Source organism: Amblyomma mixtum, chromosome 3 (assembly GCF_055824585.1).
Source record: "Amblyomma mixtum isolate Tamu chromosome 3, ASM5582458v1, whole genome shotgun sequence".
Classification (NCBI taxonomy): Eukaryota; Metazoa; Arthropoda; class Arachnida; order Ixodida; family Ixodidae; genus Amblyomma; species Amblyomma mixtum.
The window spans coordinates 305,100,819-305,110,508 of record NC_143014.1 but is presented as its reverse complement, the minus strand read 5'-3'; the positions used below and the strand labels follow the sequence as shown (position 1 = coordinate 305,110,508).

General features: G+C 53.7%; 1 pseudogene; it reads right to left on the bottom strand.

The window, feature by feature from the left end:
* Nucleotides 1-3,158: 3,158 nt before the first annotated feature.
* LOC149355463 (uncharacterized) lies at nucleotides 3,159-9,369 on the bottom strand (annotated as a pseudogene).
* Nucleotides 9,370-9,690: the final 321 nt, after the last annotated feature.

Genomic DNA, 9,690 nt, shown 5'->3' with positions numbered 1-9,690 from the left:
CCCCACGTGATGGCGGGAGCGGTCGAACAAGGTAAATGTGGACGTGGGAAACACTCGCGTCGGGAGGCGGAAAAAGAGAGGCAGCCGTGACGGCACGCCGATGAACTTTCACGCGCCGGCAATGAAGGCAGGTTCGTGCCCAGCGACGGACGTCGGCACTGATAATTGGCCAAAGAAAGCAAGATGTGATCAGCTTCTGCGTCGCAGGGACACCAAGTTGGTTGATGTGGTGCAGTTTGTCAAAAATGGCTCGACGGAAAGCCAAAAATACTTAAAGGTGCACTGAAAAGGAATTTGAACTCGTCTTTTTGCCGCGGGAACTCAATCTGCACGTTCCGAGCATTCTTAGAAACTTCGAATTATTGCCCTATGTGGTCGATTTCTCTAATTAAATCGAATTAACGTCCGGCTCCCGCCTTTATTTTTTGAATTCTCCCCGTACGGTGGGCGGAATCGACCAACGCGTGGAGTGCCTTTCAGCCAGCTCCATGGAGGCTTTGCTTGCGCTTTATTTGGTTTTTTAGGCTTCCGTGAATAAATAGTTTCATTCGCAGATAATATAGCCGCAAAATTAGCCCGCAGAAATAAAAATACGCGCGGACTATTTGCTTCTACGGATTACTACGTATTACTCCGCCGATGGCAGAGCGGCAAGCCGCCATGGGACTGGGTGAGAGGCACTCCACGCGTTGGTTGACTCCGCCCATCGTACGGGGAGAATTCAAAAAATGGCGGGAGGCGGATGTTAATTCGATTTAATTGGAGACATCGGCCACACAGGGCAATAAACCGAAGTTTCTAAGAATGCTCGGAACGTGTAGATTGAGTTCCCGCGACAAAAAGACGAGTTCAGATACCTCTTCACTACACCTTTAATGGCGCGAGACACCAGTAGATGTCTTGCAGGTAATGAAGTTGGAGGAAAACGGCAGCGGGCATTCAGCGAAGGCCAGGGGTGTGGATGAGGAGAGAAGACGATGCAGCTCTCGGTCGTACCGCTATACAGCCGCTAGCTACTCCACGTCCTCTGGTGATTCGGACGCCATGACACCGACACGAGAAAGTGCATCAGCAGACGTATTTTCCGGCCCATAGACGTGAGCGAGATCCACTGTAAGCTCGGAGCTAAACACATTTGGCGGATCTCGCGTGCAGTGTAGGTTCTGTGATTCCGTTGGAAAGCAAACGTGAAGGGCTATGGTATGTGACGACGTGAAAGTCCTGGCCCTCCAGGAAGTGGCGAAAATGCTTAATGGCGAGGTACACCGCGAGGAGTTCTCGACCGACGGTGCTGCATTTAGCCTCGGGTGGGTTCAGCTTTTGTGAGAAAAACCAAGCGGCTGCCAACTAGAGACGCGCTGCTCGAGAACAGCGCCGACTGCAAGGCTGGACGCATCGGTGACGAGGCGGATTGGAACGTAAGGAACTGGATGTCTGAGTAAAGTGGCGTCGGCGAGCGTCTTCGTGGCAGGAGCGAATGCGGGTGTAGCATCATCAGTCCACTCAAATGGTGCAGCAGGATCTTTTTTGTAGTCAAAAAGTTAGCAGACGCTTCAGGAAATTGGCGCACTTCGGGGGGAATCGGCGATGGAAATCACAAGGTCCAAGAATTCTCTGAGCATTCTCTGAGCAAGTGAGGCGGGGTGGAAAATTTTGTATAGCCTTGACTTTGCTTCCAAGAGGCCAAATATCTTGTAGAGTGAGAAGATGGCCTAGGAACTCTATGGTAGCGACGCCGAAGAGGCACTTGTCCGGTTGATGACGAGACCATGTTCATCAATTCGGTGGAAGAGGATTCGCAGGTGAACTCCATGTTCAGAACCCGATTAGGTGCCGACGAGGAGGTCATCGATGTAAGAGAACACGAAGTCGAGTCTTCGCGTATCCTCGTTGATAGTTCGCTCAAAAGCCTGTGTGGCGTTGCGAAATCAAAAAGGCATACTCACATACTCAAAGAGTCCCATGGTCTGGTAATTTCCGTCCTCGCAATATAAGCGGGCTCCACGGGAATTTGATGTTAAGCCTTCACTAAGCCAATCTTCGAGAATATCGTGCACCCAGCCAGTGGTGATGTAAAGTCCTGAATTTGAGGAAGTGGATTTCGGTCTGGTAAGGTGTGAGCATTGAGGACACGGTCATCACCACATGGTCTCCAGTCGCCTGGATCTTTCTTTGGCGCCATTTGGAGTGGTGATGCAAAGTTGGTGGACGAGGGACACACGATGGCGTGTTTAAGCATGTTTTGAAACTCACGGAGAGTGACAGAAAGGCTTTCTGCAGAGCGACGGCGAGGGCGTACAATCACCGGAGGTCCAGAGTCACGATATGGTGGGTGATCGAGTGCTTCACCGGCAACTCTCGGTGTGTGGCTTCATAAGGTTGGGAAAATCAGCGAGGACTTTCGCGCATGGCGAAGCGGGGACGAGAGCTCAAAGCCATGTCGGTGCAGCGGCGGAGAGGTGCGGGCTGCGATATAGGAGGCGATGAGCGCACGTGTTGACCGCGAGGTTGAAGAAACTAAGGAAGTCAAAAACGAGAACAGCTTGCGAGACGCTATCGGTGATGGAAAACCAACGGAACATGCGGCGCAATCCTAGGTGAAGCGTAAGGGTCCTGTGGACGTACTTGCGAATAGGGGAGTTTATCGCTTGGAGCGTGGTGGTCTGTTCGTTGTGACGGCAATCTGCCCAAAAGGCCACTACGACGCTGATTTGTTCTCCCGTGCCGACCAGGAGACGAGCGCCAGTGATCGTGCCCGAAATGTAAAAAGGCGGCATGTCCGTCCACCAGCACAACTTTCCGATGTCAGTAGCTGGTCGCACGGGGTCGCAGGAGCACGGGTGGGTGCATTTGTGGGCAGGGCTGCCAAAGGTACGGTGGTACCAGCAGACAGCCGAGGGTGAGGTATCTGGCCACGCGTCGGATAGTGGGGGCTCCGGGGAGCACGAAGGTAGGAAGTGGCGGCGTGACCTGAACCTCAGAGGAGAATGGCTTCGCAAGGACGCGAGGGCATTGAGCCGCCTGACAAGAGCACCGAGTCGGCATTTTATGCTCGTGAGCTGGGAGGCTGCGGTAGTGGCTTGAGGCAGAGCGGTCACGGCGCTGAGGTTGGGGTGCCGTGAGTAGTCCGCAACATGGTCAGCGAGTTCGGCGAGATTTTACAATAGGACATCACCCGCGGCTGCGAGGTGAAGGACCATGTTCTGGGGAAGACGCTGGAGAAACAACTCACACAGAATAGTGCCCTGCTGGGCGGCGGAGTCTCTAAGCAGCTGGCGCATGCGACGGAGGTGCAGTGAAGGACGGCTGTCATCGAGCTCTGTAGCTGTGAGGAGCTGGTGGAGTCTGCGGGCGTTCGGGCATTGACTTGCGGTGGCGATAGCCGCCTTGAACGTGTCGAAGGGTCTGGCCCTGTTTGGTGTGCTGATGACGTCGCTAATCCCTTGACGACGTCAGGAGGCAAGCAGGACAGCAAATCGGGGAACTTTTTCTTTTGGCTGATAATAAGCCGCACCCGGAAATGCGCCTCTGCCTGCAGGAGCCAATCGCGGGGGCTATTGGTCCAGAAGGGCGGCAGATTGACTGGTTGGAAAACGGCCAACGAAGCGACGTCAGGCAGAGCGTTCGGGGGCGTGTCGCCGCCTGTAGAAAGGGCGGAAGAACCAGCAGAATCCATGTAGGAGCCTAGCGTTGCGTGTTCGATGCCCGGTCGCCAAATGTGTCTGAGATACAGCCAGGAAGAACTAGCCCCAAGAGCGTTGAGGTTCGAACTGTTTTTCGCACCAACCTCTTTCTTGCACGGCGCTCTGCCGTGGCCTGCGACCACAGCGCGGCGCAAGGGGCTCTGCAATTTGATTCTAACTCTCGAGCGATCAAGCTTTTTTGAGTAAAGCCAGTGGGTTAATCTAAGCGTAGGCCACATTCTCAACAGACTTTTGATATTCCGGTGGTACTGGGCGAATCAGAGCTTCTATTGAACAGGAATGGGGTTTCTGTTGTAAATTGCAGGCTTTCACTCACCGCCGCTTATTGTATATCTTGCCGGACTGTTTTTGGCTAACTCAGATGTAACGTGGACTCTCGCTTTGAGCCTAAATTCGGGTGAAATTCAGTGGTCAGTAATCAGGAGTATGATATTGCTTTACACAAGAGGGAAGCCTGGTGGTTTTTTCACCAAATTCCGAATGCTTGCGAGTGAGGCAGCGCGTTTTTGCGCGGATGGTCTCACATATCCTTCTTTTGTTGCTTGGTTAGGACTTTTCTTTTGGAGACTGGGATATGAAACTCAAGCCACACGTGCAGTACTCAGGTGAACTCTTCATGGAAAGTTCATGAGAACAGTGGCCATTTTAGATTTTTCGGGCAATGGAGGAGATGTTAGGAACGGTGATAGCGAGTGTCGTCTGGAAGCAGCAAGCACACCTTTTCGGCTTCAGAGCAACCATGTAGTTCTGGGCAACCTCTGTCTAAGCTACGAAGATTGCCTCCCAGTCCTGCCGTAATCAACCACACGGAGAGGATCCGGTGTCATTTGGCTCCAGAGTGCGGTCGTCATCGACCCTAAAGAAAGCTGCACTGAAGTTAGAGCACAAAAGGTGTCATTTCCGGTGGCTCTTCACGTGCCCAGCTCCGAAGCCTCGGACTAGAGTGCAACATTGCCACACTACTTACATTCTGCTGGCATGACTTGATCGTGTCGGAGCGAAGAAGACGATGCTTCCGCTCGGGTGCGCGACTTGGCTGTCGGACTGAACGCCCCTTTTGAATCGCGCTACGTTTATCGGCGACATTTTGGTGGAAGTGTTGGGCATTGTCGCATCTATGCTCACCGCAAAGACAAGTTTGACGCTGACTTCCGACGCTTCGAAATAACACCTGTCCACAAGGCGAGTCGCCGCCTGCGAGACCTGAAATCTGAGGTTCAGCCACTGACGACGCTGGTGCATACCAAGACAAAAACTACTGGCAGTCAAAGAGGTCAGCCTTCCGGCAGTGTCATGCCGGTCGTACTCCTTACACCTCGCTGGCCGCCATCCTTCCACGCCGATAGGTTCAAGGAAGTCGACGACTGTTTGGCCAGCTTTGACTATGCGGCCACTTTCAGCCAATGGGACGACGAGCGAAAGCTACGAAACATGCATTTCGTGTTCCAAGATTCGCCAAAGACGTGGCTCGTGAACCACGAGGCTTCCTTAACCATATGGGAAGCGTTCCGCCATTAGTTGCTCACCACCACGTTGTTCGAGAACCATGAGGCTTCCTTTACCAATTGGGAAGCGTTCCGCCGTGAGGTGCTCACCAACTTCCGCACAAACAAACGTAAAGAAAACATCGAAATCGCACTTCGCTCCAGATCACACCAGTCGAAAGAAAGCGTCGCCATGTTTACAGGAGATATAATACGTCTATTCAATCCGGTTGACCCTGTCATGCCCGAGGCAACGAAAGTACGCATTCTCATGCGTGGTGTTAAGGAACAGCTCTTCGCTGGCCTCGTATGAGATCCTCCAAGTACCGTGGCTGACTTCGCCAAAGAAGCCACGAGTATGGAACGTTCCTAGCAGGAGCGCAGTGTACAGTACGGTCGTCAGGGCTGTGCTGCAGCCACCAACTACTGTGTGTCAGGGCCAGTAGCCGGGGACGGGGCACTTCGGGAGCTTGTGCGGAAGGAGGTCTGCGAAGAGCTGCGCAACCTCCGCTGAGATGCTCCACCTGCAAGTGTTGCAGCTATAGCCGATGCCATCCGTGACGAAATTCAGCGAGCGGTGCAGCCACCACCGGCCCCACAGCCGGTGCCGTACATCATGAACTGCAGTGAAGCCCTAGGGACGCACAACCGGAGCCGTATGCATTCCTTCCTGCTGCCGAACCAACGCAGGTGTACGTACCTTCTCCCGTCGAGCTGGGTGACCCGCGCCCTGTTCTACGAAAAGAGGACGTGTGGCGGGCACCCAACAAACGGCCTCTATGCTACCCCTGCGGGGACCCAGGTCATGTCCTCCCCAGCTGCCCATACCGGAGGCTGAGCTGAAGAAGATTTCCCCCGGACGCACCTCGACCGCGCTATGGCGAGAGATCGCAGGCCATTGAAGAGTACGTGGTCGATCGCGTGTTGGCCTCGACACCGCCACGACGTGAGTCTAGATCGCCATCTCCAAAACGGGCTGCATAGCCCACTCGCGCTTCATCCTCTGGCCAATTCAGAGGCATGTCCCCCCACCGGGAAAACTGAAGACGGCGTCCTCCGGGGTAGGATCGCCGCTGTCGCAGAGAGTGAACAGCCTCCATCCAACAATTTGATGTGACGACCTGAACGCCGACGACCTCACCCGCCGACCTCAAAGACAATCTCATCGGCAACTTCACCGACGACCACATCGACGACCACATCGACGACTCCACCGACGACCACATCGACAACCTCACCGACGACCTCACCAACGAGTTGTAAAAGAATGGTTTATGCCGCCGAAATTCTAGTTGCTACCAACAGCTATGACGTGAAAGCACTCGTGGATACCGGAGTCGACTTTTCTGTCATAAGCAGCCAGCTAGCCACGACCTTCTGAAAGGTTCTAACATCTTCGTCTGGGCCGCAGATACACACAGCCGGTTGCATGAGGTAACGCCGATTGGCGTCTGCACCTGCCGCAAACAAATGCGTGGTGCCACTTTCATTGGCTCCTTTGACGTACGTGTTACGAGAGTGCTCCAAACAACTGATTTTCTGCATGGACTTCCTTTAGGGGCGGTTACCAACCTGCAGGAGAAATTGGTATCGTTTTCAACACAGCGAGCCGTTGATACCAACCCCGAGCCGCACAGAGCAGCACTACGCATCTCTGAAGACCACATAACGATACTGCCGACAGCAAGCAAGTTTGTCACGGTGCAGTGTGATACTAGCTTCGGTACTCGGGGCACTGCCAAAGTGAACATGTCGCTGCTACTGTCTCGGCAAGTTTGCGTTGCTCGCAGCATTGTCGGCCTTGTTCACGGGCGTTCCGAACTCTTAGTGACCAACTTTAGTTGCGAACCCCAAGATTTAACGAAAAAACAACAGAGAAGGCTGATTTTTAACCTTGGCGAGCATGCCGGCCAATGCGCTTTATCCACCACAACGGACCCCGGAACAGAGGAACAGGGACCTTCTGCCCCAATCAGAAACGCCGGGTGGAAACATTATTGGCTCTTTCCGCGACTGTTTTGCGGCAACCTCCAAGCTTCATCACACGCCAATAACTATAAGCATTGCATCATATTCTATAGCGACCAAAAACCTCTGTCAGCCTCCTTATCGTGTTTCGCCGAAAGAACGTGGTGCCATCCGCCGCCACGTTTCCGAAATGCTCCACGACGACTTCATAAAACCGTCCACGAATTCCTGGGCATCACCTGTTCTCCTCGCAAACAAAGACGGCAGCCTACGGTTCTGCGTGGATTACAGACGTCTCAAGATCGTTACTAAAGAGGATGTCTATCCGCTGCCGCGCACTGATGACTCCTTGGACCGCCTCCGCCACGCCACCTACTTTTCGTAACTCGAATTTGCGTTGCGGCTATTTGCAAATCGAGGTCGACGAACGTAACCGAGAAAAGACCGCCTTGTTTACTCCTGACGGACTGAAGGAATTTAAGGTGCTTCCTTTCGGCTTGTTTTCAGCCCCTGCAAAGTTTCAACGTATGATGGACACCGTGCTATCTGAATTGAAGGGACAGTCCTGTCTTGTGTATCTCGACGACGTCGTAATCTTCTCTGACACGTTCGAGGAGCACCTGAAGTGTTTGCGCGCTGTTTTCGAGGCACATACATCGTTCCGGGGGTCTGTCTCTCAAGCATCAAAAGTGCAACTTCGCATTTAGCGAGCTCAAATTTCTTGGTCACATTGTGAGTGCTCAGGTCGCTAGCCCCGTCCTTGAAAAGACGGCCACCGTTTCTGCATTCCCCCAGCCAACAGATAAATGAAGCTCGCGTAGTTTTCTGGGGCTGTGCGCCTATTATTGGATATTCGTTAAAAACTTCTCCAAGCTCGCAGAGCCGGCAACTTTTCTGACAAAAGACGCCGAACCCTTCTTCTGTGGCCAAGATCAGGAAAAAGCTTTCACAGAACTTAAAGCCCGCCTCCAATCTCTGCCTATCCTCAGCCACTTCGACGAGGAGGCCGACACGAATCTGCACACAGGTGCCAGCAATGTTGGCCATGGTGCGGGGATTATGCAGTGGCAAGACGATGTAGTAGAACGCGTGTTCGCTTACGCAAGCCGGACTTTGTCCCGTTCCGAAGTGAATTATTCCACCACGGAAAAGGAGTGTGTGGCTATTGAGTGGGCAGTCCCAAAATTTCGTCCGTACCTGTACGGCCGCCCGTTCTGAGTTGTCGTTGTGAACGACCATCGCTCCTTGCGTTTGCTTGCGAACCTGAAAGATCCTTCCGGGCGGCTTGCTCTCTTGATCCTTCGTTTGCAAAAGTTCGACGTCAAAATCGTTTATAATTAAGTCAGGTCAGAAACAGAAACCAGTCATAGGAAAACGGCGGTTTACCATCCCCAATTGAATGAACTGAGGCTGAACAGGACCATTGCAAATATGATGTCTATGTATGTCGACGATGATCATCGCAACTGGGACAAAATACAGCCCTACACCACGTTTTCATATAGCATCATCCTCCCAGAAACGACGCACATCAATCCGTTTCGTTTGGTGCATGGCCGTGACACCTTGACCATGCTGGACGCGTTGCTGCTCCCCGGTTATGCCACTTCGTATATCACAGGCGCTGACAGTTCGTTCGTGACGGAGAAGCCGCTCGCTGACGCCAGGCTCTACAACCTCCGCCACAGGGAGGTGGTTTACAAGCCCGGCGAGCACGTCTGGGTATGGAGCCCAATACGCTTGCGCAGGCGCTCTGAAAAGCTTGTGCGCCGCTACTTCGGCCCCTACCAGTGCTACGTTCATTCAGCGGAGTGAACTATGCAGTGTTTCTGCAAGGAGCTGTCCTGTCTTCTCGACCGCCCAAGTCTGAAGTCGTCCACGTGTCGCGCGTGAAACCGTATTGCGCCCGTTGGCCCCTTGCGGGGTTCACATTCAGTACGGATGCCACATGCGCCTTGGCACTTTCGGTGCCTGTATAGCGTTTCCGCCTTGACGGTGGCATCGAGGCGATGCCTCTTGAAAGGAGGGGGCAATGCCACACGGCCCACATTCAGCCACGCGGCCGCGCGGCATGACTTGGCTTGTGTCGGAGCGAGGAAGACGACGCTTCCGTTCGGGTGCGCGCTGCTGGTCAGCTTGGCCGTCCGATTAAAAGCCCCTTTTTGAATCACGCTGCTTTTGTCGGCCACAATATCCTCAATCGTAGCGACCATGGCTGGAAACAAAGGACCCGATTTCGGCGTTCCCCTCTTGCGTGCCAGTCTCGCACGTGAGATGTTATGAAGAACCGGTGTCGGCACCACGTCTCGACCATCAGCTAGCCATGAAACATGACATTCGGGCTTGCCGCAAGCTCAACATGTGGCGGGGGGGGGGGGGCAAGTACACAAGGGCGGGGTTGCGTGATCGCGCGCCATATTGAGCTTGACAGCACGCTTCCTCCTCGGCATCGCCGTCCTAAGGACTAAGGATTTTAAGGATTGATAGCCCTACAAAAATCGGCAACGAGTATGGCCAGCCACATCGGTCCAGGT